Genomic DNA, 25196 nt, shown 5'->3' with positions numbered 1-25196 from the left:
ACAGCCCTCACCCGGGGGCAAGGACAGCCAGCCCTCAGCCAGGGGGAAGGACAGCCCTCACCCGGGGGAAGGACAGCCCTCACCCGGGGGAAGGACAGCCAGCCCTCAGCCAGGGGCAAGGACAGCCCTCACCAGGGGAGAAGGCCACTGACAAGGCTGTGACCCGAATAATCCCTTCCTGTTGCACAAACTTTACATCTATTTTCAGATAAATTTCAAAGTACAGCTATTAAAAACATATGGCTGTAACATATATAATCTGATGTATTACTGAACCTTTATCCTGGCTTTAAGAAAAGTAAAAATGTTTTTAAAAAATAAAACCAAAAAAATTTTCAGCACAAAAATATCTTAAGTTTCCAATGAGAAATCACATTTTAAGTCTTTCCATTAGAAACACATGAGGTGGCATCCTTGGAACGATGAAACCAACAGCATCACAGAATTATCAAAACCAGGCAAGCAGCACCCTTGGAACACGCTCGCCATCGGGGACCATGGGGTGACAGCCAGTGGCTGCCCCCATCCCCGGGTGCTAATGCGGTGAGGCTGCTTGTAGCACCCTCTCTCCTTTCCTCCCCATCCTACTCAGTGTCTACATGGGTATACATCCCCCTCAACTATGCAATAATATGAAAAATAAAATAAATTTAGGGCCCGGCAGCGTGGCCTAGCGGCTAAAGTCCTCACCTTGAAAGCCCCGGGATTCCATATGGGCGCCGGTTCTAATCCCGGCAGCTCCACTTCCCATCCAGCTCCCTGCTTGTGGCCTGGGAAAGCAGTTGAGGACGGCCCAATGCATTGGGACCCTGCACCCGCGTGGGAGACCCGGAAGAGGTTCCAGGTTCCCGGCTTCGGATCAGCGCGCATCGGCCCGTTGCGGCTCACTTGGGGAGTGAATCATCGGACGGAAGATCTTCCTCTCTGTCTCTCCTCCTCTCTGTATATCTGACTTTGTAATAAAAATAAATCTTTAAAAAAATAAGATAAAATAAATTTATATAAAAGAAGAGAAAAGAAACACAGGAGGTGGATCTGCCACTGTGACACAGCACGGTACGCTGACACCTGCACCCCTCAGAGGGGCTCCTTCAGGGCCCAGGGCTCCACTCTGGAAACTTCTATTCATGTCCTAGCTCACTTACACAATAGTCTTGTCAAGATTAACCCAGGGAACTAACCACAAATCACTGCTTCTACAAAAATGCTCCTTTATTTCACAGTAATTGCAGACGCAGCAACGTCAAAGCTGTCTGACATTTCTCCAACCCACCTGTAAGCTGTCATCCTTAAACTGCTGGAGTGAAGAACGGCTTCCATGGGACACACGGAAACCATCCAAATACAGGCCACCACTTGCTCCTGACACCTTCGGGTAACCGTGAGTGGGTCAGCACTGAAGTCCAGGGACTTGCTTTGGGGTGGCCTTCAGGTCGCCCAGCCTCAGTCACTGGAACACCTCTCATCTGCAGAAATCCAGTTATTTGCGTAAGATGCTCATACAAAGCACCCAGCACATTCCACAAGCGGTAATCATAAAATTGAATTCCACCTCCTCTATTTAATTCAGGCTTTTTTGTTTTTTGTTTTTTTTTTTTAATTGGAAATTCAGATGTACAGAGAGGAGGAGAGAGGAAGATTCTCCGTCCAATGATTTACTCCCCAAGTGGCCACAACAGCTGCAGCTGAGCCAATCTGAAGCCAGAAGCCAGAAGCTTCTTCCAGGTCTCCCACGCAGGTGCAGGGTCCCAAGGCTTTGGGCCGTCCTCGACTGCTTTCCCAGGCCACAAGGAGGGAGCTGGATGGGAAGCGGGGCCACCAGAATACCAACCGGCGCCCACATGGGATCCTGGCGCGTGCAAGGCGAGGACTTTCACCACTACACTATCGTGACGGACCCTTAATTGAGTTTTTTTTTTTTTAAAGATTTATTTTTATTACAAAGTCAGATATACAGAGAGGAGGAGAGACAGAGAGGAAGATCTTCCGTCTGATGATTCACTCCCCAAGTGAGCCGCAACGGGCCGGGGCACGCCGATCCGAAGCCGGGAACCTGGAACCTCTTCCGGATCTCCCACGCGGGTGCAGTGTCCCAATGCATTGGGCCGTCCTCAACTGCTTTCCCAGGCCACAAGCAGGGAGCTGGATGGGAAGTGGAGCTGCCGGGATTAGAACCGGCGCCCATATGGGATCCCGGGGCTTTCAAGGAGAGGACTTTAGCCGCTAGGCCACGCCGCTGCCGGGCCCCTTAATTGAGTTTTTAAACGCACTCATTCCTTGGGCCCCAACACACAAAACACTAAGAAAAAATTCAATCACTGTCTAAATTACCAAGAGTTGGCACATTAATTACCCTTTCCAAAAGAATGATTTTCAGGAAGACGTAGCAGGATCTTTCTGGTCACGAGGAGGCTGATACTATCCATTTAAGTCTCACTCTAGAACCAAAGCAAGCTTGCCAGAAGGCATGGGCTTGCCAGTGGCCTGCTGTCAGCAGCCTGTATGTGGGTCAACAGTAAGTGTAATGCCTAGAAGCCAAAATAAACACACTGAGATTATGTTCTGTGTTCGTGGTTTGTCTGACTGCAATCTCTGCGGAAGTCTGTGGAGTCTTCCAAAGAAGGGCTTGGGGTGACCTGCTCCCTCCCTCAAACACACCACCTTGGGGGGATGGCAATGACCCACGCTGCGTACTCCGCTGCCCGAGGAGCAGGCAGGAAGTCCTAAACCCAGGCTCCCAGGAGGGTGTGGCAAGAGCTGGGTCACCGGGTTCTTAGATGGCAGCATCGGCGCTCTAACTTCCTATACAAGGAGGAATCCCTTCAAAATAGCAGACAGGCAAGCAAGAGCTGGCTCTGTGCTGGAAAGTTCCAGGCGTCTAGTAGCACAGCCCTAAGAGGGCAGACACAACGGAGTCACAGGCTGGATGAACTGTTGCTCAAAAGAGGAAAATCTCATACATTTTGAGCAAAATTCTCAAGAGCTGTGTGCGCAACAGCTTTACTGGCTGTCTTCATTATAAAAAGTGCCTGGAATATTCTCAGCACCTGAAATGAAGCTAGCCTAATGTGCGTGAGCCGCATAGTGTACACCCAAAGAACTGAGGCGAATGGGGTTCCTCCGGAGTACCTGTTTACACTTCAAGGGGGACTGCAGTAACGTGAGGTCAGCAGGCAGAGAAGGGCTCTCCGTGCTGGTGGGGGCCACTCCTTCCCACTTCAGCTGGAACTCCTGGTCCCTAACCAGTTCAAGTCTCTGCAAAGAGCCTTTCTCCACGGGTGGCACTCCCAGGTCCCGGGGCTTGCCAGGTGGACATCTTTTGGGGGCTATTTTAGCCCGTTACTCACAAAGTAATGAAACCACCTCCCCACCAACTACACTTAAGTCTCTATTCTGGGTATGACTTGCTTCCTTGATTTGTATTTTACAGTGTGAAACAGCCACCAGAAAATACAATCTTTATAAAATTAGATAATCCCATTTTCCTGTAAGACATTTTTCTTCATTTATTTGAGATGCTTTTCTAAACTAAAACTAAGAAGCTTCTGCTCTTTCAAATAAGATATTTAGCTTTTTGTTTCACATTTATGGTCCCTTCTGAACAGGCCAAAATAAAGGTTGCATCAAATTAACTCCATTTTTAGCAATTTTATTTTCCTCTTATATAATGAGCATGCAAACAAGCAATTTCTCCCTCAATTATAACACTGCTTACAGGCACAGCTGTGAGATTTATGAAACTTACCAGGTGAGCCAGTGGGCAGCAGCAGACCCCGAGGAAGCAGGTCCGCAGCCCACGGCGCCCAGCACCTGCAGTCTTCCTCACCGTGTAAAACCCACCGGCTGCAGCGGGATCTCAAAGGGCAGCTGTGCCACTTACGCCAATTCCTGAGCTTCTACACAGTGTTCTTTCAAAAAAAAATTATTTTTACGTTTGATCATTTTTACCTAGTTGATTAGGGTGATTAGGCTCAAGAACTGCAGGAAGGTGGGTGAGATCACCGTTTCCACATTCTCTTGTCTTCCTTCCTGTATCTGGGGGGTGAGGGAGACAAGGAGAGAAGCCACTTACCTAGACTTACCTAGACTCCACCCACCATGCCTAAAGACATGTTCTTTACTGAAAGCTTGTCACTGTGCTAACCATCTGGAATGCCCATCTAAATTACTTTTGGTAACCTAATAGCTTTATCTAAAAAGGCAACAGAATCATTTCCTGATTGGATTATATATTTCTGTGTTACAGAATAGAGCGGAACCCACTCAATGGTGATTTGCCACATTTTCATTATCCAGTCTTAATTAAGTTGTTGAATACTAATAGCAAATGTAATGTTTTCTAGGCTCTATAATTAAGTTATTGTTACAAGGAAAATCAATGTTTCCAAGATCCCGAAGTGTCCCTTGCAGTTAAGATCTACACAGTCATCTACCACTGCTGCCACCTGCTCGAACCCTGCCTCCCCACCCACGCCCACAGAGACCCTTCTCTAATGGCCCTAATTCGGCCTCCTTCCTCTTGGGATTCAAATCTAAAGTTAGTCATTTTGCCAGTAGCCCTGTTTTTCTTCTCTTTGTCTATATTGGAAGCTAACAGATTCACAGGAAGAAACAGGGTGGAAAAGACATCAGGGAAAGGGAGGCTCAGCCCCAGCCCGGCACACCACATCTCACACTGACAGAGTACTGTATCCCAGCTACTCAGTTTCCAATCCAGCTGCCAGGAATGGGACCAGCAGGCAGCAGATGCTGTACCAAGTACTTTCCTGCCCCTGGAAGAGATTTTGGCTTCAGCCTGGCCCAGTCCTGGCTATGGAGGCCATTTGAGGAATGAACCAGTGAATGGAAGATCTTCTACTACTTTCAAATAAATACATAAACCCCTAAAAAAAGTGAGTTCAAGAGTTTAGGAAAGTTACTGAGGTTACCATGTGAAGTAATGGGGAATCCAACCTGGCTGGCGATGGGTACTTAACATCATTAAGCCACATACTACGAAACGGCAAACTGTGGGCCTGGCACAAAGGTTCAGTGAATGAATCCTCGCTTTACACACACCAGGATCCCATATGGATGCTGGTTCACATCCCAGCTGCCCCACTTCCCATCCAGCTCTCCCTGCTTGTGCCTTGGGAAAGCAGTGGAGAATGGCTAAAAGCCTTGGGACCTGCATCCATGTGGGAGACCCGAAACAAGCTCCTGGCTCCTGCCTTCGATTGGCTCAGCTCTGGCCATTGTGGCCACTTGGGGAGTGAAGCAGCAGACGAAAGATGTTTCTCTCCTCTCTGTAAATCTGCTTTTTTAATAAAAACAAATCTTATTTTAAAAACTGGCAAATCTTTTTTTTTTTTTTTTTAAATATTTATTTTTTTTTACATTTATTTTAATTACAAAGTTAGATATACAGAGAGGAGGAGAGACAGAGAGAAAGTGGAGCTGCCAGGATTAGAACCGGCGACCATATGGGATCCTGGCACGTACAAAGCGAGGACTTTAGCCACTAGGCCACGCCGCCAGGCCCAAAACTGGCAAATCTTATGTTGCATGTATTTTACAGCACAGAAGCAGTAAAGTCCATGAATAATCCAGTTTCTAGGGAAGAAAACACGAAGTCCTTTTGGACTTGCTGCAGCTCTGCGCTCAAGTCCATCCCCAGAACCAGCACAGCCACAGCACAAGAGGGAGGCGCCAGGCTCCGCAGCAATGCTGACGGGACAAACGGGGAGACATCTGCTCAGACACGTGTCGGGCACCCTCAGGAAAGGGAGGTAAGCAAAGGATCAGACCAACATGCAGAATCTGCACGGAAGACGGGTCAGGCTGATGGACGCCAGCGAGAACGAGGGAGAGGACGCTCTGCCGGAGTGTCTGGAAAACCCCAACAAGTGCATCCCCACAACCAAAAGGATGTTCACCAGACTCAGCAGCTTAGCTGTAAAGAGCTGCTGATTGACCGTGACTTCTCACTACCCTACTGGTTACAAACCACAACCAGCCTATGTACGCCACAACTCATATCACAAATGACAGCCTTGATTCAATTAAGATTGTTCTGTGCGATTAAACAAATCTGGTTGAGTTTATTGAAATGTTGATAGCAATTCTTGCAAATATCCTGTTTTCTCCTTCTAAAAATACAACTGTACTTAGCTAATAATGTTTAACTTCCCCCCAAAATGGTGACTGGCATCTTAAAACCTGTTGGGAAGTTAGTTCTACACTAAATCCTGGCGAGATCTTCATCTCAGAATCCAGCAAGCCTGTCCAAGGTAAGAACTTCTGTATTTGTGATCTTCACTGTGTTGATCTAATTAGAATCTTCCTCTAATGGGCAGCCTTTCACTTATTTAAAGGCATTTCAGTGTGGCTTACATGTATCAAGTATATAACACTATGATCTGTAAAGTCAGGTGACTTGGAAAGTCAGCTGGGAGCCAACACCATGGCTCAGTGTGCTACCCACTGGCCTGCAATGTCGGCATCTCACAAGAATGCTGCTCCTGTCCAGCTCCCTGCTGATACCCCTGGGCCAGCAGCAGAGGGTAGCCCAGGTGCTGGGTCCTTGTCACCCACACGGGAGACTTAGCTGGATTTCCAGGCCTCTGATAGTCCTGGGCGTTTCAGTCCTTTGGAGAAGGAGCCAGCCAATGCAAGGTATCTCTCTCCTCTCTCTCCACCTCCTTCCCCCAGCTCAGTGACTCCTGTCAGTTGGGGAGGGCAATTTCTCCTTCTCAGCAGCTCTGAGCAAAGCTCTGGATCCCGACACTGGTCTCCACAGCTATCTGCATTCAATGCCCGGCTGCCCTGGCCCAGGACCTCTGCAGCACCTGCACTAGCCAGCCGTGCCGAGCACATGCAGCACTGCACAGAGGACAAGGTGAGCCCCAGAGAGGGGCACAGCAATCGGCAGCTGGGGGGTTTCACTTCAAGTGATGTGCAGCCGGTGACTGTGATGCTGTGCCAGGCTACAGGAGCACTGGGTACACGAGTCAAGTAAGGTCTTCCACGTGGAAGGTGTGCCAGGCTACAGGCGCACTGGGTACACAAGTCAAGTAAGGCCTTCCACGTAGAAGGTGTGCCAGGCTACAGGCGCACTGGGTACACAAGTCAAGATGAAGCCTTCCACGCGGAAGGTGCTTTGAACCATGTCTTCATTCGGAACTTACCATTTCAAAGTTCTCAGCCCAGGGTTTTCAGGATCAAATTGGGTGAGCAGTGGTTTTCCTTCCTAAAACCAGAAGCGCTTACAGGAAAGTTGAACAGGGATTTCCTGGAAGCTTCTTCAGGCCATCCTGTCAACTGTGTGCGAGGCCCTCAGTGCCTCGTTGGGTCAAGCTTTCCCTGCACAAAGACAAGGGTACCTCCGCCTGCTGACAGGGCCACACACGTACTCCTTCCAGAAGCCGGATGACGCGTCAGCTAACTTCTTAGTCCCAGACCGCCAGGGACGACCCAGGACTCCGAGGACTTTGCAATGTCATTTTCAGAACTAAGATTTCCTAACAGTCCGGAAAGAGATGGTAAAAAACAAGTCCCTGAAACAACTGTGGCCAGCCAAGTCCTGCCACCCAGGCGCCAGAGATGGGCCCAAACGTTCTGCACTCTCAGCACACCCAATTCTGGAAATGCCGCATTCTGCCCTTCACAATGCCAGCATGTCACGAGGCCTTCCCTATGTACCGGATTAATCCCAATTCAGCCACTGCTGGGGCACCTGCAGGCGAGTAGGCGGGTTCTGAGCTGCGCGATCCAATGGCGCGTGCCCCCAGCCAAAGGCAACAGACGGCATGATTTGTGTGATGTCTCGCAGCTTTGGCCCACATGGCGCCAAGGACCCGACTGTCAGGCCATCACCATACCTACTATAACAAGCCTCCTATCTAAAGACCAACTCGGACTTATCAGCCATGCTTGTTTGGGGAATCTCTGCATGGAGGGTGCCTTGGACCATTTCCAGGAAAATTCTGCACCCGGAAAAATGCAATCCTTTAAAAATTATGCCCTGGGGACTGGCGTGATAGCGTAGTGGTTAAAGTCCTCGCCTTGAACACGCTGGGATCCCGTATGGGTGCCAGTTCTAATCCCGGCAGCCCTACTTCCCATCCACCTCCCTGCCTGTGGCCTGGGAAAGCAGTCGAGGACGGCCCAAAGCCTTGGGACGCTATACCCGTGTGGGAGACCTGGAAGAGGTTCCTGGCTCCTGGCTTCGGTTCGGCGCAGCACCGGCTGTTGCGGCCACTTGGGGAGTAAATCATCAGACGGAAGATCTTCCTGTCTTTGTCTCTCCTCCTCTCTGTATATCCGCATTTCCAACTGAAAAAAAAAATTACGTTCTGTAGCCTCCATACTTCACGCAAGATATTAGTTTTCAGTTAGATAAGGAGAAGTGGTTTGATGAGCTGGAGTTTCACACTGTGGCCCCAGCACTCAATCATTTTCAGCACCCGAAGCCTCTGCTACAGACTGAGCCACCAAGGCCAGAGGCAGTCGTGGTATAGGAAGCAGACTCGACCATAGCTACACTCTCTTCCTTGGGAGTTCTTCTGACAGCATGGTCCTTCCTCAGAGCAGGTGTGGATGCAGAAGGCCAGCATGCAACTGGCTGTCCTTTCTGGACTGCGTCTGTGAAGTCTCGCACTCTGTGATTACAGCAACTGTTGGTTGACCCTAATGACACCCGAGACTCTGTTACTAAAATTTACCAACTAATGCGCTTTGAGTTTCGGAGTCATGTAGTACATTGGTCCTGAGGAATGATCAAGATAACAGAAGACATCTTGAACATGAGATGCTCTGTTCAACAGGCGGTGAAAGTGAGTATCTTATCAAATACATTGATAAAATTTTTTAAAAGCAAGAAATATATATACATATACACATAAAAAATTATACAACATAACTCTGTAAGCATAAGCTTACACACTAACACTTCCCACACTACCACCCAACTCAGGGTCACAGTTATGAAAGTCAGCACAGGGGACCAACAGTGCCAGCGTTCACCTCAGCACAGGTCTGCATACCAGACACTCCACTTCAGCCTGGGAAGGCAACACATGATGCCCCAGCTATGTGGGTCCCTGCCACCCACATGGGAGACTGGGATGGAGTTCCAGGCTCCTGGCCCAACCCTGGCTGTCATAGCCATTTGGGGAGTCAATCAGCAATTGGAAAACCTATCTCAGGCCTGGTGCAATAGAGTAGTGGCTGGAGTCCTTGCCTTACATGCCCAGGATCCCACATGGGTGTCGGTTCTGGTCCCGGTGGCTCCACTTCCCATCCAGCTCCCTGTTTGTGGCCTGGGAAAGCAATGGAGGATGGCCCAAGGCCTTGGGACCCTGCTCCTGCATGGGAGACTGGGAAGAATTTCCTGGCTTCTGGCTTCAGATTGGCTCATCTCCAGCCGTTGCAACCACTTGGGGAGTGAACCATCAGACGCAGGATCTTCCTCTCTGTCTCTCCTCCTCTCTGTATATCTGACTTTCCAATAAAATAAATAAATAAATCTTAAGAAAAAAAACCTATCTCTCCTTCTAACTCCTTCAAACAAGCAAATCTTCACACACTCAGGGAGGGAGAGAAGGTGAGATAGAGAAAGATTGAGAGCCAGCACTGGACACACTGCTGCCATAATTCTCTTTGCAAAAACAACACAACAGAGGCCATGCTCCTTCTGTTCTCTGAACAGTTAACAAAGCTCTGTGTCCTGTCCCGGCAAGGCAGCTTCAACCACTGCCTGTAATGCCAGCATCCTGTATAGGGGCCAGTCCAACCTCCAGCAGTCCCAATACTGATCAAGCTTCCCCTAACGTACCTGGGGAAGTAGAAGACAGCCCAAGGCCTTGAGCCCCAGCGGGAGCTCACAGAGACCCAGGTGGACGCCCAGCTCCTGGCTTCAGCCTGGCCCAGTGCCGGCCACTGCAGCCACTTGGGGTGTGAACCAGCAGAGAACATGTCTCTCCCTCTGCCTCCCAAATAAATACAATTTTTAAAAACAAACACATCGGGCCTGGTGCCGTGGGCTAGCGGCTAAAGTCCTCACCTTGAACGTGCCGGGAGCCCATATGGGCGCCGGTTCTAATCCTGGCAGCTTCACTTCCCATCCACCTCCCTGCTTGTGGCCTGGGAAAGCAGTCGAGGACGGCCCAAAGCTTTGGGACCCTGCACCCGGAAGAGATCCGGAAGAGGTTCCTGGCTCCTGGCTCCGGATCGGCATAGCACTGGCCATTGCAGTCACTCGGGGAGTAAATCAGCGGATGGAAAATCTTCCTGTCTTTCCTTCTCTCTGTATATCTGACTTTCCAATAAAAATAAATAAATCTTTTTTAAAATAAATAAATAAAAACCATCAAAGTTACTCCTAACAGTTGGCTCCTCTATTTGCATACTGCCTTTGCTGTCAACAGGTGGAAATAATTTACTGACAGCAATACTGGTTACTCAGGAGTGACCACAAATTTTGTAGACACACTCTGAAGGTAAAGAAACTCTACTTCTAAATTCCTGGGTGCTGTAGGGCTGGATACTCCAGCTGGAGATCCCCTTTGCTCCTCGGTAAACTTCAGGCTTTCTAAGTAGCTCCAAGAGCCCTCTTAACCCTAACGTTCTGTGGCTCAGTTTGCTTAAGCATTCTGAACAGCACCATGTCCAAGGCGGGCCTTGACTCTAAAACCAACATGGTCTGCTTAACCACTTCTCCAAACTCGAATACTTCACCTTATCATAACCAGCTGTTTCCTCCAATTTCTTTTGTCTTTTTAAAGTCAAAGAGGTGTATTGCACATAAAATTCATACACTCCATTGCCCAAGTCACAGCCTTATTCTTGGAGAGAATAGCCAATTCCACACTCACCAAGTCCATCTGCCTTCACAGTGTATGTCCTAGCATGCTGCAAAAAGTTCATGGAAATGGAATCAAATCTCATTTATGTGGAAAAAAAGCCTGAAATCCATGCGGACTCACATTTCAAAGAGCGAGCCAGCTCTAGGCTTCATACACCCAGGCTTTAGAAATGCTTCACTCCTTTCTTATTCTTACTTTTTCCCAATTTGGTCCAAATCCTTGATTTCTTTTTTTCTCCCCTGGAACACGGCAAAGACAGGAGCCAGGAGTTTCATCCGGGTCCCCAGATGAAACTATGGGGGTAGCAGGTTGTCCCTGGATCCGTCTTCCGCTGCTCTCTCGGGCCACTGGCAGGGAGCTGGGTGGGAACTGTAGCCACCTGTAGGGGGATGCCGGCAGCAGAGCAGGCCACTTTAACACGGCACATCTCCTAATTCTAATTTTCTATCCCTCTGACAAGACTTTATTTTTTCTTAGTACTTACTTTTTACTTGAGGGCAGATTTACAGAGAAAAGGAAAGACAGAGATCTCCCCTCTACTGGTTCACTCCTCAAATGGCTACAACAGCCAAAGTTGGGCCAATCCACAGCCAGGAAGTTCATCTGGGTCTCCCATGTGGTGCACAGTCCCAAGGCTTTGGACCCACAAGCAGGGAGCTGCACGGGAAGTGGAGCAGCCAGGGCACGAACCAGCGCCCATGTGGGATGGAGGTGCCACACGCAGGATTAACTCACCATGCCACCACAGTGGCTGCACTTCCAGTTCCCGCCTGTCAGCTGAGGTTTTTACCTCTTACAATAACATTGCAACTTGTAACTCGTGTCCACAGACAAGTCCAACTATTACATATATTGCAGGGTCCTCTATTCCACAACAAAAGTCAGCAATATAAATACATTAAAACAAGAAAAGATGGAGAGGGAAAACTTCTACCTGTTGTTCGCTCCCTCAACACCCGCACGACCAGCCGGGCGGGGCAGAAGCATGAGCTGCAGGGACTTGGGGTGCTGCCTCTCGGGCTGCACCCCAGTGGGAAGCTCGAAGAGGGAGCAGGGTAGGCTTGGGACCCAGACCTGCCTGCCCCACACTCTGTACCTGCAGTGTGGGGCAAGGCTGCCTTCCTAGGACACAGCAATCCCTGCCAAGGCAGTCGGTTACAGCAACACCTTTGCAACGCTAAAAAGAGACTCCCAGATGCTGTTTTTCTGGGAAGCATAATCAGTTTAAAAATTAAATTTATGGTAAGGGAGCAACATACACCAGTGAATAAGAAAAAATGAGAGGAAAGCCGTCAAGGCTGTTGCCTCTACATTGTCCTAACAAGCAGAACAACCCTTATCAAAAGCAGCCCAACAAGTCATTTCCACATGTTTTAAAAAGTCATGTTCTTTGAGCCAGTAACTCCAGTCCTGGCAACAGTCACAGAGTAGCTCAGCATCTTCTATGAAATTGAGCTTAATTCTAGCAACTTCATAAAGTAGACGCTGTAACTGCCCCCACCTTATAGGTAAATTTGATCAATGGAAAGCGAGATCTTCACCAAAAAGGAGACAAGGAATTAAGGCCACCGAGCGGCTCAGTGGTCTCACCACGCAGTCAGACACAATCAGCCGCCAGGCTCAAAGCTTGGCTGTCGGAGGCCAAGGCAGCGCCCTGACCACTACCAACCCCGGAGGGCACTTCACAAAGTTCACGAAGAAGCGGAAGTAACAGCGTCCAGTCCATGCAGTGTGCGTGTTCTGCAGGTGTCTCAGCCGGTTATCCCTGCGACTGCTACCGCAGAAACCACAGGGTAGCTCACTAAAGCGACAACAGCAGCAGAGGCGGAGCCATGCACACTGCAGGGCCACAGGGATATCATCAAATAACAAGTGTGCTGCAGTGAGGAGGCAGTCACCGACAGACTGCCACTTTGTAAGTCTCCATGTTTCAACTCCAGTCATGGCCACCATCCCACACGAGGCGCGACCTCAGGCTTCCAGTTCTAAGGTAGCAGAGACAAGGTAACAGGAGTGGAACGTGTTTCTGCCATGCCTTTGTCATACACAGATTGTTTTGTGGCAGCTACCCCAAGGGGATTCAAGATGCCTCAACTCTCTGTTCCTGGAACACTCCCAAAAGGCAAACCAACTTGATCTCCCTCTGGCTTTCCTCTCCCACGTTCTGCAACTGACATCAGAAAACCTGAACACTGCGCCTGGCACGATGCCTGAATGGGCTAACACTCCCCTCCCAAAGCCGGGATCCCATATGGCAGCTCCACTTCCCACCCAGCTCCCTGCCTGTGGCCTGGGGAAGCAGTCGAGGACGGCCCCAAGCCTTGGGACCCTGCACCTGCGTGGGAGACCTGGAAGAGGCTCCTGGCTTCAGAATGGCCTGACTCTGGTTGTTGCACTTGGGGAGCGAACCAGTGGACAGATCTTTCTCTCTGTCTCTCCTTCTCTGTAAATCCGTCTTTCCAACAAAAATAAATCTTGGCAGAAGCCCTGGAAGTTTCAAAAGCTTAAAGAAAGCTGGGCTAAACCTTCCATAGGCTAAAGTCTACAGGACAAGGAATCTAAGGAATATGTCACACAGGAAATAGCGGCACTGAGACAAAGTGAAGCTCAATTACCAGAAATGGACACCATGTAGCACATTATAGATTCAGTGGAGAGGGCCCGGCACAGTGGCCTAGCAGCCAAAGTCCTCTCCTTGAACGTGCCGGGATCCTATACGGGCAACGGTTCTAATCCCGGCAGCTCCATTTCCCATCCAGCTCCCTGCTTGTGGCCTGGGAAAGCAGTTGAGGATGGCCCAAAGCCTTGGGACCCTGCACCCGCGTGGGAGACCTGGAGGAAGTTCCTGGCTGCTGGTTCCGGATCGGCGCAGCACTGGCCGTTGCGGCTCACTTGGGGAGTTAATCATCGGAAGGAAGATCTTCCTCTCTCTCTCCTCCTCTTTGTATATCTGACTTTGTAATAAAAAATAAATAAAATCTTTAAAAAATAATTAAAAAATAAATTCAGTGGAGAGCCTGGTAAGGTAACCTGGCGGTAACCTAGCCTAGCCGCTAAAGTCCTCGCCTTGATGGCGCCAGGATCCCACACGGCGCCAGTCCTAATCCCAGCAGTCCTGCTCCCCAGCCGCCCTACTGTGATCCAGCTCTCTGCTAGGAACTCGAGAAAAGCAGCCACCCCTGGGGGAGACTCAGATGACCCTGCGGCTTCTATCTGGCCCAGTCCAGGCCACTGCAGCCACTGGGGAGCGAACTTGCCGAGCGCTGATCAAGGGTATTTCTTTCTCTAACTCTGCATTTCAAATCAAACAAATTAATTTTTTAAAATCTGGTAAGAAACTCTCACCTCTGGGAGAAGAAAAAGACATCTAAAAGCACATATGTACACAATGTGAGCAGGACATGGGAATGACCCTGAAGGACCCCTGCTGCAAGCCGAACAGGTGCCCCCGACGCTGACAGCATGACCCTGAAGGACCCCTGCTGCAGGCGGAACAGGTGCCCCCCACACTGAGGGCGTGACCCTGAAGGACCCCTGCTGCAAGCCGAACGGGTGCCCCCCACACTGAGAGCATGACCCTGAAGGACCCCTGCTGCAAGCCGAACGGGTGCCCCCCACACTGAGGGCGTGACCCTGAAGGACCCCTGCTGCAAGCCGAACGGGTGCCCCCCACACTGAGGGCGTGTCCCTGAAGGACCCCTGCTGCAGGCGGAACAGGCGCCCCCCACACTGAGGGGAACACCAGCTCTCTCCTGCCTAGTGTTCGGGGCCATCAGATTCAAGCTCAGAAGGTAAAAGCATCAAGACCACAGGAGTATCCAGGGTCTCACCTGCTGGTGTCCCCCTCAGTGTGTGGGATCCAATGGACACGGACACTGGGCCTTCGCACCATCCACTAAATACAAAGCCAGGGGAAGTCCAGTCAACCACAAGGAAACGATTAGATACATGGTGGTACATTCCCCTACTTGTAATATTATGCACTCACCAAAAATGTCACCTGACAAGTTAGGCATACAAAAATATAGGATGCTTCAGGTTGAATTTCAAATCAAATAAGTTTAACACTACATGTAACTAAAACTGTTTTAAACCACACAAAAAAATGCATAAGCACAGATGATTTAATTGAATAAATCAACTACAGAACTATTCAAAAGGTAATTGATTTAATTATGTGTAGACTCTCCCCTTTCTTAGCTCTTAAACCACTGCTGAAAGTACTAACTGAACATTACATTAAATGCAGGAATTAACAAAAACAATCCATTATGGATAATTACCTCTCTAATTTTTTTCTTACCAGCACACCAATATTGTCTTTTTTTTTTTAAAACATCTTCTTCTTTTCTTTTTATTTATTTATTTATTTATTTATTTATTTTTAATTTTTATTACAAAGTCAGATATACTGAGAGGAGGAGAGATAGAGAGGAAGTGGAGCTGCCGGGATTAGAACCAGCGGCCATATGGGATCAAGGCGAGGACCTTAGCCACCAGGCCACGCTGCCGAGCCCCAATATTGTCTTATTCTCCAAAATTAATTACACCAGATGATCCAAAAGGTTGCAGGACAAATTAAACTAATATTAATAATGCTGTCTATATAACACATAAGTAATATTATCTTTTCAAAGGGAATGGAAATTTCTGACAATAAAAAATATTTGGAGACTCTTCTAATAAGTTATTGGCTAACCCAAAATGGAAAATGAGACTTATATTCTGAAACAACTGTTAACAATTATTATAACATCAAGAATGGAGAAATGTGGTTTTCATATTTTAGGCAATATTAGCATTTAATAACACATTTTTGTGGGGCCAGTACGGGCTCAACTGGCTAATCCTCCACCTGCAAGTGCCAGTACCCCAAATGGACAATGGCTTGTATGCCAGCTGCTTCACCTCCCATCCAGGTTCCTGCATGGGAATGGGGGTGGGGCGGAAGAGGAGGATGGTCGCAAGCTTTGGGGGTCTGCACTATGTGGGAGACCTGGAGGGAGCTCCAGTTTCCAGGCTTTAATTCGGCTCAGCTCCAGCCATTGTGGCTATCTGGTGGAGTACACTAGTGCACAGAAGATCTTTCTGTCTCTCCTTCCCTCTGTAAATCTGTATTTCCAATAAAAGTATATTAAACCTTAAAAACACACACACACGAGCTTTCAGAGGCATTGTGGGGCACAGAGAACTGTCGCTCTGAGTGGCTCTGGGAGGGACAAGTGGGCGCGTCGTCAGCCCGCATCGCTATCCTGCGGGTGCTGTGTGAGGACTAGACTGGAGCCTCCCGGCGGCGTCTGCTCGCTAACAGCTCATCCCAGGAGCTGCCATGGAGCGCTGGGCCTTGTGTTTCCAGCTGGGGGGCCGAAGCAGGCAGGACCACGCCTGTGGTAGTACATTAGGTGTGTGTACCTGTCCCCTGGATCCTCGTCCCAGTTGGGAGGCTGCAGGTAAGCTCTGCATTTAGTATCTGATGATAGCTTTTCATCTTATGTTGAGGATAGAATTGTGAAAGCTGATAATGCTGAAGCTACCCAGTCTTTTCAAGCTGTTCTGCTTGTAAACACAATCTTTGAGCGGTGCCTTTGTGGGGAAACAGAATTGGAGTTCTTTGCTACTTGAAAAAACACACACACACACACACTCATTTTTGTAACTTAACAGTCACGTGAAGAAAAGTTCCTGAAGGACAAAACCTGTAGCCATAAAAAGCGCCTTCCACTCAGAGAGGTGTGTTCTCTGCAAATACAAACAAGGATAAAACTAAAATGAAACCGGTACCGTACTCGACCTTGCTAGGTCTATTATTAAAGTAGACTCAAGGCAAACGTCACAGCCAGGTGAGTCAGCCTGCTGCCACCATCCCAGAAGCGCACGGGTTTGAGTCTCAGCTGCTACACAGAGGACGGCCCAGGGGATGGGGCAAACAGCTCTAGGCGCCCAGCTTCCCGCTGGAGCCACAGGAGAGATGAACCAGCATCCAGAGAGCTCTCTCCCTTCCTGACCCCAGAACTCCACCTTGCACGTAAGGAAGTAAAAATCAACTTCTCACTCTCACTAACGGCCCAAGCAGCAACAACATCTTGTCCTTACTCTCTCAGGCCGTGACTACTCCCACAGTCCATGCAAAGTGGTAGCTACACATCCACACGTAGAATGAGAGTTTAGGGCGTCATCTCAGGAGAGAAAAGCGTATCGCCAGAGTGGAGTGAGGAATCTAGCCATCAGACTTGCGAAAATTCCGTATATAAGGTTCCCACAACTCCTCCTACAATCCATTCTCACTTAACACTTTTTATTATTATTATTTATTTTTTTATTGGAAAGTCAGATATATAGAGAGAGGAGGAGAGACAGAGAGGAAGTTTTTCCATCCGATGGTTCATTCCCCAAGCAGTTGCAACGGCCGGAGCTGAGCTGATCCAAAACCAGGAGCAGGAACTCTTCTGGGTCTCCCACGTGGGTGCAGGGTCCCAAGGCTTTGGGCCGTCCCTGACTGCTTTCCCAGGCCACAAGCAGGGAGCTGGATGGGAAGTGGGGATGCCAAGATTAGAACCGGTGCCCATATGGGATCCCGGCACGTTCAAGGCGAGGACTTTGGCTGCTAGGCCACTGCGCCGGGCCCACTCTTAACACTTTAAATGTGGAAATTCAAAACACACAAAACTATTTCCAGCATCCAAGCAATCAATGGGTCTTTTTCTCTCTTCATATATTTTCCTTAACTTTCTAATGTGCTTGGTGGCTTATGAAAATCTTTTACCTACATTACATCACGGCTTTACAAAAAAAAAAAGTCAGTGAGGGGGATTTAAGAAATACTAAAAAATCCCTCAGAAAATCCAAGAATCTTGTTTGTAATGGAAGCAGAGTGCCCTCAGTTCTCCAGCTCCTTCTGGACCACCCAACACTAGCCCTTCTGTGAACGTAAAGCTGGCTACAAAACAGCGGGCTGGGCGCCCAGCGTCCCCGCCTGGGACACTGCAGAGAACAGGGCACCCAGTCAGGATCTAAGCAATTACTAGCAAGAGGCAGACATCTTTCAGCAAGCGACGAATAGTTAGCTTACGTCACATCAACATGGTGCGTCCATAACACTCCCCTGAAACAGAAGGTGCCCAGTCCAGCCCCACACCTCAGAACACTAACACCAGTGGCAAATACCCAGTCAGGCACAACAGCAGCGTAGAAAGAAACCACAGGAAACCAGTTCAATGTCTTCCTCCCACCACAAACTGCTGCGAAATGTTACAGCATTGGGTTTTTTTTTTTTAAGATTTATTTACTTCTTATTACAAAGTCAGATATACAAAGAGGAGGAGAGACAGAGAGAAAGATCTTCTGTCCAATGATTAACTCCCCCAAGTGAGTGCAACAGCCGGTGCTGTGCTGATCCAGAGCCAGCAGCCAGGAACTTCCTCCAGGTCTCTCACGTGGGTGCAGGGTCCCAAGGCTTTGGGCCATCCTCCACTGCTTTCCCAGGCCACAAGCAGGGAGCTGGATGGGAAATGGAGCTGCCAGGATTAGAACCGGCGCCCATATGGGATCCCGACACGTTCAAGGCGAGGACTCTAGCCGCTAGGCCACTGCGCCGGGCCCCTAAAGCATTGGTTTATAAAAAGAGAGAGGGGGGCAAGGACTTTATCTGGCAACCAAAAGGAATTCATGCCAAACTAGCTGGCTCTGGAATACAACAAATTAAAAGCCCCAGTGTTACTTCCAGCCCTAATGAACTGTTTTGTCCTTTCCAACGTTTGTTCTGATGAAGTGAGAAGACAATGTCTACACAATCCACAGTCACTATTTTATCCACTGGGAACACAAACATTTACTGAACATCTACGTACACAGTACTAGGCTAGGCTAAAGTATAAAGAACGCGATGGGGTTTGTAATCCACATTTAAAAGAACGCTACGATGTGAAAAAACCGAAGGCCCTCAAACAGCTTCTGCAAGAGTTGGGCAGAACACAGCAGCCAGAAAGAATCACGCTGGGTTTAATCGGGATGTAAGATAGAAACAGCCATCGCTAAACTCCGCTAAGCAGCGGAGTAGCAGCAGCCACACGTGGGCCAGGATCCCAGCACGCAGCACTCAAGTGTGGCTGCTGTGAACTCCTCAAGGACAGTGACCCTGCCTGCCTCCCTGGCAGCCCAGGGCTCTCTGTGTGAGCTGTGCATGCTAATCATGCGGGTCACCTTCCCTCCACTTTGAAGCCACGAGCACTCTGCTCCCCAGGGCTAGAACCAGCACTGCAACCATACAAGCATTTTCCCAGCTCCTTGGCAGCCAAGTCACTGCCAGTTTTTGCCAACGGAAGTAGTAAATGCAGACTGGGACGCAGGTGGATGGAGACTCACTCCCCAGCTCCTGCTGGTCCTTCTGGCCACGGCCACAGGAGCAAGGCGGAGCTCACCAGAGGGCAGCGCCAGGTCCCTGGGACCTCTCCACTCTGCCTGCGACAGGTGCCCGTCATCCCATCAAGCTCCTCTGTTCCAAGTGCCACTGAAGTTTGCTCTCTCTTACACACCCGGACACGAAAGCAAACATGGTGATGCCCTCTGCCACAGCATGCTGCTTCATTCAAGAGGAAAGAGAAATCATACACAAAACGTTCCTAAATCCTCTAAATCCACATCTAAGTCACACCAAAAAAGCAGAATTTTTGTGACTTAGACTATCTGGCTTTGGAAAAAAAGAAAAAAACAAGCAAATCAAACCATCCAGGCTGGCCCAAGCACACCCGCCTCCACCTCAGACCCGGTGCCCAGGCCCCTCACGGCGCGCCGGACACACGCACACTCCTCACCGGACACACGCCCAATGACTCCCGCAAAGGCCTTTCCTTTTGCTGGCATGGAACACGGCCCCAAGATGCAAGGCAACAGTCTTGTTTGGCATTCAAGGTGAGAAACCAAAGCAGAGCTACAACCACCAGCGCATCGTCCTGTCTTCGTGAGGGATTTGAGCCTTTTAGTACATGTGATTTCCATTTTACACACTTACTTCAAAATCCCATCTTTTCATAAAATACAAGAAATCCCCATCACATGAAAGCCCGAAGGCAACGCATCCTTTGAAACCAAATGACCAAATGTTGAGCTGTTTTTCATTCACTTACCTCTTCTTTCTTATGCTCTCATTAGACAACTTAATCTCAGCTCACTTCAGAATTCTTCAGTACTGTACTTAATATACATAAAATGGGTTTTGTCTGTCAAAATTATGATAAAAGGCAAATCTGAAGTTTCTGGCACTACACATAGCCGCCCAGCATCCACCAGGCCCTGGGGGTCCCCAGCTTGCCCATGGCAACCCCAGGAAGCCCCGCATCCTGTACCTGCTGCCTGGCGCCCACTCACCACGCCAGGAGCCCCGAGAACACTGGCAGGGAGTCTACGATCAAACCTTCACCCAACACACCCGGAAGACGGAGGGCCGGCAGAGGGCAGATACTAACAGCCCAGCCAGGGAGACCCTGGGCAGGCCAGGTGGGCAGCACCGCCCCTGGCTGCCCCGAATCCTACCAACCAACAGGTCACAAAGTAGCGCCTTAGTGTGGGCCCTTCTGAGAAACGAAGAGATTCAACGACAGCGGACCCAATAAACACCTTCAACACAGGCGCACGTGTCCATGGGCCTCGGCTTCAGCATGCCCTGCATGAGTCATTACAAAACCATGAAGGGCTTTAAGTCATACTAGGAACACTGCCATAAGCTGCGCGCTTTCCCGTTCGTTCCCGGCTCGGGCTGGGGGCTCCTCACCAGGCACCCATCACCTCCACGCAGAAGACGGCCTAAGGCAGGGCTAGACCCGACCCCACAAACCAGAGGTCGGGAACAGGTGCAATCCCAGCCGCATGGGCAGCGGGAAAGGGCAGGGTCCCAGCATCTCCGCCGTCCGCGCAGCCCACTCGAGGGCCCCAGGCTGCGTGTTCAAATACCACCAATTCCCCGTTCTCCACCTACTTCAAGGGCCCTCCCACGCGGATTCCACCAAAGTCCTGGAGGGAAAAGGCGAGGAGCCGCAGGTGCTGTGCTACCCCTGGAAAACGGAGCCTTACAGACGCACACACTATCTTGCTAAAAAGTGGGTGCGCTGCACGCAAAGCTACCTGCTGACAAGCAGACCTGTCGGGGGCGGGAGGGGCATACCCAACAGTCCCACGGCTGACATTTAAGTTCCCCGTAAATGCGACGACCCAAGCGCACTCTGGAACAGCTCCCACGGCAACCCACGCTGTTCACGCAACGGCTCGGGCGCAGCCGGGGCGGATTCCCCACAGCCGGGCACCCCGTCCCTCCGGAGCGGGGCCCCGCACAGCCCTCGGGGGACGGCGCCGCACGTGACGGCTCGCCCCGCGGCCCCGCGGCTCCACGGCCTCGCCACACGCGAGGCTGCCGGCGGCCGAGCCGAGGCCCCCGGCAGGGAAGGCCGGAGCAGGCCCGGGAGGCACCCGCGCTCCCGCCGCCCCACCCCCGCCACGGCCCTCGCAGCGCCGCGAACAATGAGAGGCCGCCTCCCCGCCATCGCCGCCCGACAGCGGCCTGGGCGGCGGGGTCGAGCCCCGCTCCCGGCCCCGCGGCCCCGCGGCCCGGCCCGGCCTCAGCCGCCGCCGCCACTCACCGGCTGCCGCCCCCGCCCGGGCTCCGCGGGCCGCGGCCGCAGCGAGAAGTCGCGCCCGAGCCGCCGCGGCCGCCGGCGCCGCCGCTCAATATGGCGAGCCTGGGCTTCCGCAATGGAGCTCGGGAAACACCGCGGGGGCCGCTCAATATTCATGAGAGGCTGAGGGGAAGCGGCCGGCGCGCCGCGGGGAGGGCGGGAAGGAGAGCGCGGCGAGGGGCGGCGGCGGCGGCGCGCGGGGCGGGGGCGCGCACGGCGCGGGAGGCCGGCGCGGGAGGCCGGGGAGGGGGCGCCCGCGGGCCCGCGCCTCGGCGCCCCGCGCCCGCACCCGCGCCCCGGCCCCACGGCCGCCCTCGCGCGGGAGACGTCCCTGGGCCGCGCCCCTCGGCTTGGCCACCGCACCTGCCTCCCGCGTCTCGGCGTGGAGCTGCGCCGTCGGGTGGCCCAGGCGCGGGGTGTCTCGGCTCGGGACGTGCAGGCTGGGCGACGCCGGTCACCTTGGGCCCCGGCCTTCTCCTCGCCGCTGCCTGGTCCGAGCCCTTCCATGGCGGCGTCTGCTTCCACCGCTGGACGAGAAGGGACGGCGGACGTGGTCGGCGTCGTTCCCCGCACACAGCACGGGCTCCGGCGCGGGGTGCGGCAGATCGCGCCTGCAGAACAGGCGGCCTGCCTCGGCCCAGCCCCGTTCTGACAAAGCAGTAATAATACATAATAATAGCCAGCGGAGCCAGACGTTAACTGAGAATCTCTTGGGCTGCCAGGAAACTTGGGCAGATGGGCTGGGCGCCACCCACTGTGCCCGACTCAGGCCTTTGGGTGTTTTGGTCCTTCCACTCCCTGAACTCGCTAGAAGTCTCTCAACAGTTCTGAAGGGAAGATGGGAATTGGGAAAAGAACAGCACCGATGCCAGCCGATGTTTTCAGGGACGATTTCCTAGGCGCTGAGATTTGCGTTGATCTTGGACAATACTTGTTCTGCAGGTTTTTAAAATATTAAAAGACAGCACTCGATCACACAGCACCAAAGCGTTGTCAATGGCTTAAAAACTTCTGCCTGGAGCGGTGGACACAGGCCCTGTTGTAAAAGGAGAATATGGCAGCACATTTGGTGCTGTAGTAGTAGAACAGAACAAATTAGACGGCTGCCCCGGTCAAACGATGGCAGCAGAAGCCTCGGTGATCGGACTTGAGGCTTTCTATGGCAGCCGACGGACATTGGGAGGGTGACATCATCCTCGGATCGTTGAGAGCGGCAGCGTTTCAGAACCATCCAAACCACCTGGACAGAACCCTCGGAATATGTGCACATTGAGACTCTGGGTTGATATGAGGTGGCGGTTCCTCATCCCTGGGACTGGGACGTGTGGGAAGTCATGTGTGGCTTCCCCCTTTGTCTCTCCCCTTCCCCCAGAAACAACGAGAAGAAACAGAGAAGTTGGAAAGGATGAGTTCATCCAGATTTCCCTAAATCTCTATCCTTTCCACCCTGATCAACTATGTAATCATTATTAAAAAATAAATAAATTTTTAAAAACCACTCAAAAAAGAAAAAGCCTTCCACCTCTGCTCCCTGGTGTCCAGCAAGAGAGGACAGCTCTTCAGTCCTTCGAGGTTAAGCTGATCTCTGAGATGGGAGAAACAATCGAGGTGTGCAGGCTCTGCCTTCCCCTCCTGTGGGAGCCGCCTGAGACGCCTGTCCCTCCCCGTGACCGTCGCAGGAGTGGGCACTCACAGGAGCACAGGACGTCCGTAATCGAGAACCATTTGCTCTAGTTTAAAGTGCTTTGAAAATCATAATGTTGTGGTTAGATTAAACACTGCATTTGATGTTAAGAAAATGATCATTTGAGGAAAGCATGGCAATTTTACAGATGAAAGTTAAATATAGTACTTTTAAAAAAAGATTCACAGGAGAATTAGTGGAAAATGGAAAACTTAAGGGATATCTAAATTACATGTGATTAAAAAGCTAGACCTCAGGCTAGCTAACATCCTTAATATGAATGGTGCTACTGACAAACTGACAGAACTCTTTATCTCTTACTTAAAAGCATGACACTGACAGCCGTCACTCACCGATGGCGTGTGACCAGCTGGCGCGTGCTTCTAGCCTCTGTGAATCTGGCAGACACCACCACCTCCTGGGTAACCAGGAACACAGCGGCCCATTCTCCACAACAGAGGAAGCGAAGGGCCGGAGTGACCAGGACATTCCAACACCCTGACCTTGGAATGGAAGCAGGTCACTGGCCACAGAGCATTGCCCGGAACAGGTTCCAGAGCCTTCCGACATGGCCAAGGGCTCTGGGGCTTTAAACTGAATTGGGAAAGGAAGTGGAAGATATTGGTGAACATCAGTAATACCACCCACCCTGACTCCATTGGCCACTTCCTAGATACTATGGGGAAAAATCCAGCAAGTTTTATTCCATGAGTGACTTTTTAAAAAGTTACACTTTTGAAAGACAGTCCCCTGTACTTAAAAGTTGACTGCAGCAGAAATAAAATGAACCTTCTATCTTCTGTCCTTTTAATTGTTTAATTATAGAAGCGTATAAATTAAATCAGTGTGAACTCGATAGCATATATCTTGCAATGATTCACCTTGCCCAGACTACACTCTTTGCTCATGTTTTACTTTCGATGAAAGAAACCTCCTGAAAAACATTTTGTAATAACACTCTGCATAATAAATGAACTGATTACAAATGATCTCCACAATTTAATAGGAGCTAATGATACAGCACTGCATGCCAGTGCACTCTGCTTAGAAAGATTGTTTTCTCTCAAGCCTTCAGGAAGAGCACCAAGTTGTCGACACAGTGGATCCATAGACACACCCGTGTGTGATTTTGCAAAAATTACCTCTCGGTTGACTTTTTGCTACAGTTACATCACAAAATCAAAAACACGGGTTCTCCCGAGGCAGTGTTTGTTAAGTGGTATGTGCTGACACTCTTATTACACACTTGGAGTAAGAATGTTGACATGACTGGTGTGTGTGTTCTTTGGGAGCACCACCGATATACACCCAAGACAGGCTTAACGTTCTTAGCGTATGCTCACTCAGTATTTAAGAGATTGTGCGATAGAATTCTTTATTCCCAGTGAGTACATAAAACATAGCACATATGAGTTCTGTTTGCCTCACTGTCCTCTATTATCATTTTTTTAATTGAAAGGCAGATTTTGTAGAGAGAGGAGAGAAAGAGAAGCTCTTCTATCTGCTGGTTCACTCCCCAAATGACCTCACTGGCCAGAGCTGAGCCAGTCCAAAACCAGGAACCAGGAGCTTCTTTCAAGTCTCCCATGTAGGTGCGGGGTTCCTAGGACTTGGGCCATCCGCTACTGCCTTCCCAGGCCATAAGCAGGGAACTGGATAGGAAGTGGAGCAGCCAGGACACGAACTGGTGCCCGTCCATACAGGATGCCAGCGCCACAGAGTGGAGGATTAGCTTGCTGCACCAGTGCAACAGCCCCTCTCTTTCCTCTAAGATTGCCTTCAATCCCTTCAGCAGCTTTCTCTATTAGGCGGTGCTTCTAAAATGGAAACCCGTGCCTGTCTGTTCTGTATACACCACGTGTGGTTTCTTGCAGTAGTGTTCCAGGCACCTAACTGTCCATTTGAGGTAAAGGCCACAGACCACTGGCAGTCTGCTAATTCTGAATTATGAAAATATCTCAGTTTTGTAGAGCCCTCTTTGAGTCACTGTTTCATGGGATCATC

The 25196-nt window shown here is 50.4% G+C and overlaps 1 protein-coding gene across 2 annotated transcripts in view; it reads right to left on the bottom strand.

The window, feature by feature from the left end:
- Positions 1-21638, bottom strand: part of RNF2 (ring finger protein 2) — a 47324-nt gene extending 25686 nt beyond the window's left edge. The window contains exon 1 of one of the 2 annotated variants that reach the window (XM_058668940.1): positions 21473-21638. The gene's annotated coding sequence lies outside the window, so the exon portion shown is untranslated. Of the gene's footprint in view, positions 1-20960; positions 20981-21472 lie in introns of those variants that run through there. The other variant, XM_058668941.1, reaches the window with a different exon arrangement.
- Between the last annotated feature and the right edge of the window lie 3558 nt (positions 21639-25196).

This window comes from Ochotona princeps, chromosome 10, assembly GCF_030435755.1.
Source record: "Ochotona princeps isolate mOchPri1 chromosome 10, mOchPri1.hap1, whole genome shotgun sequence".
NCBI classification, from domain to species: Eukaryota; Metazoa; Chordata; class Mammalia; order Lagomorpha; family Ochotonidae; genus Ochotona; species Ochotona princeps.
Note: the sequence above shows the minus strand (reverse complement) of the source record. Positions and strands in the feature narration are given on the sequence as shown.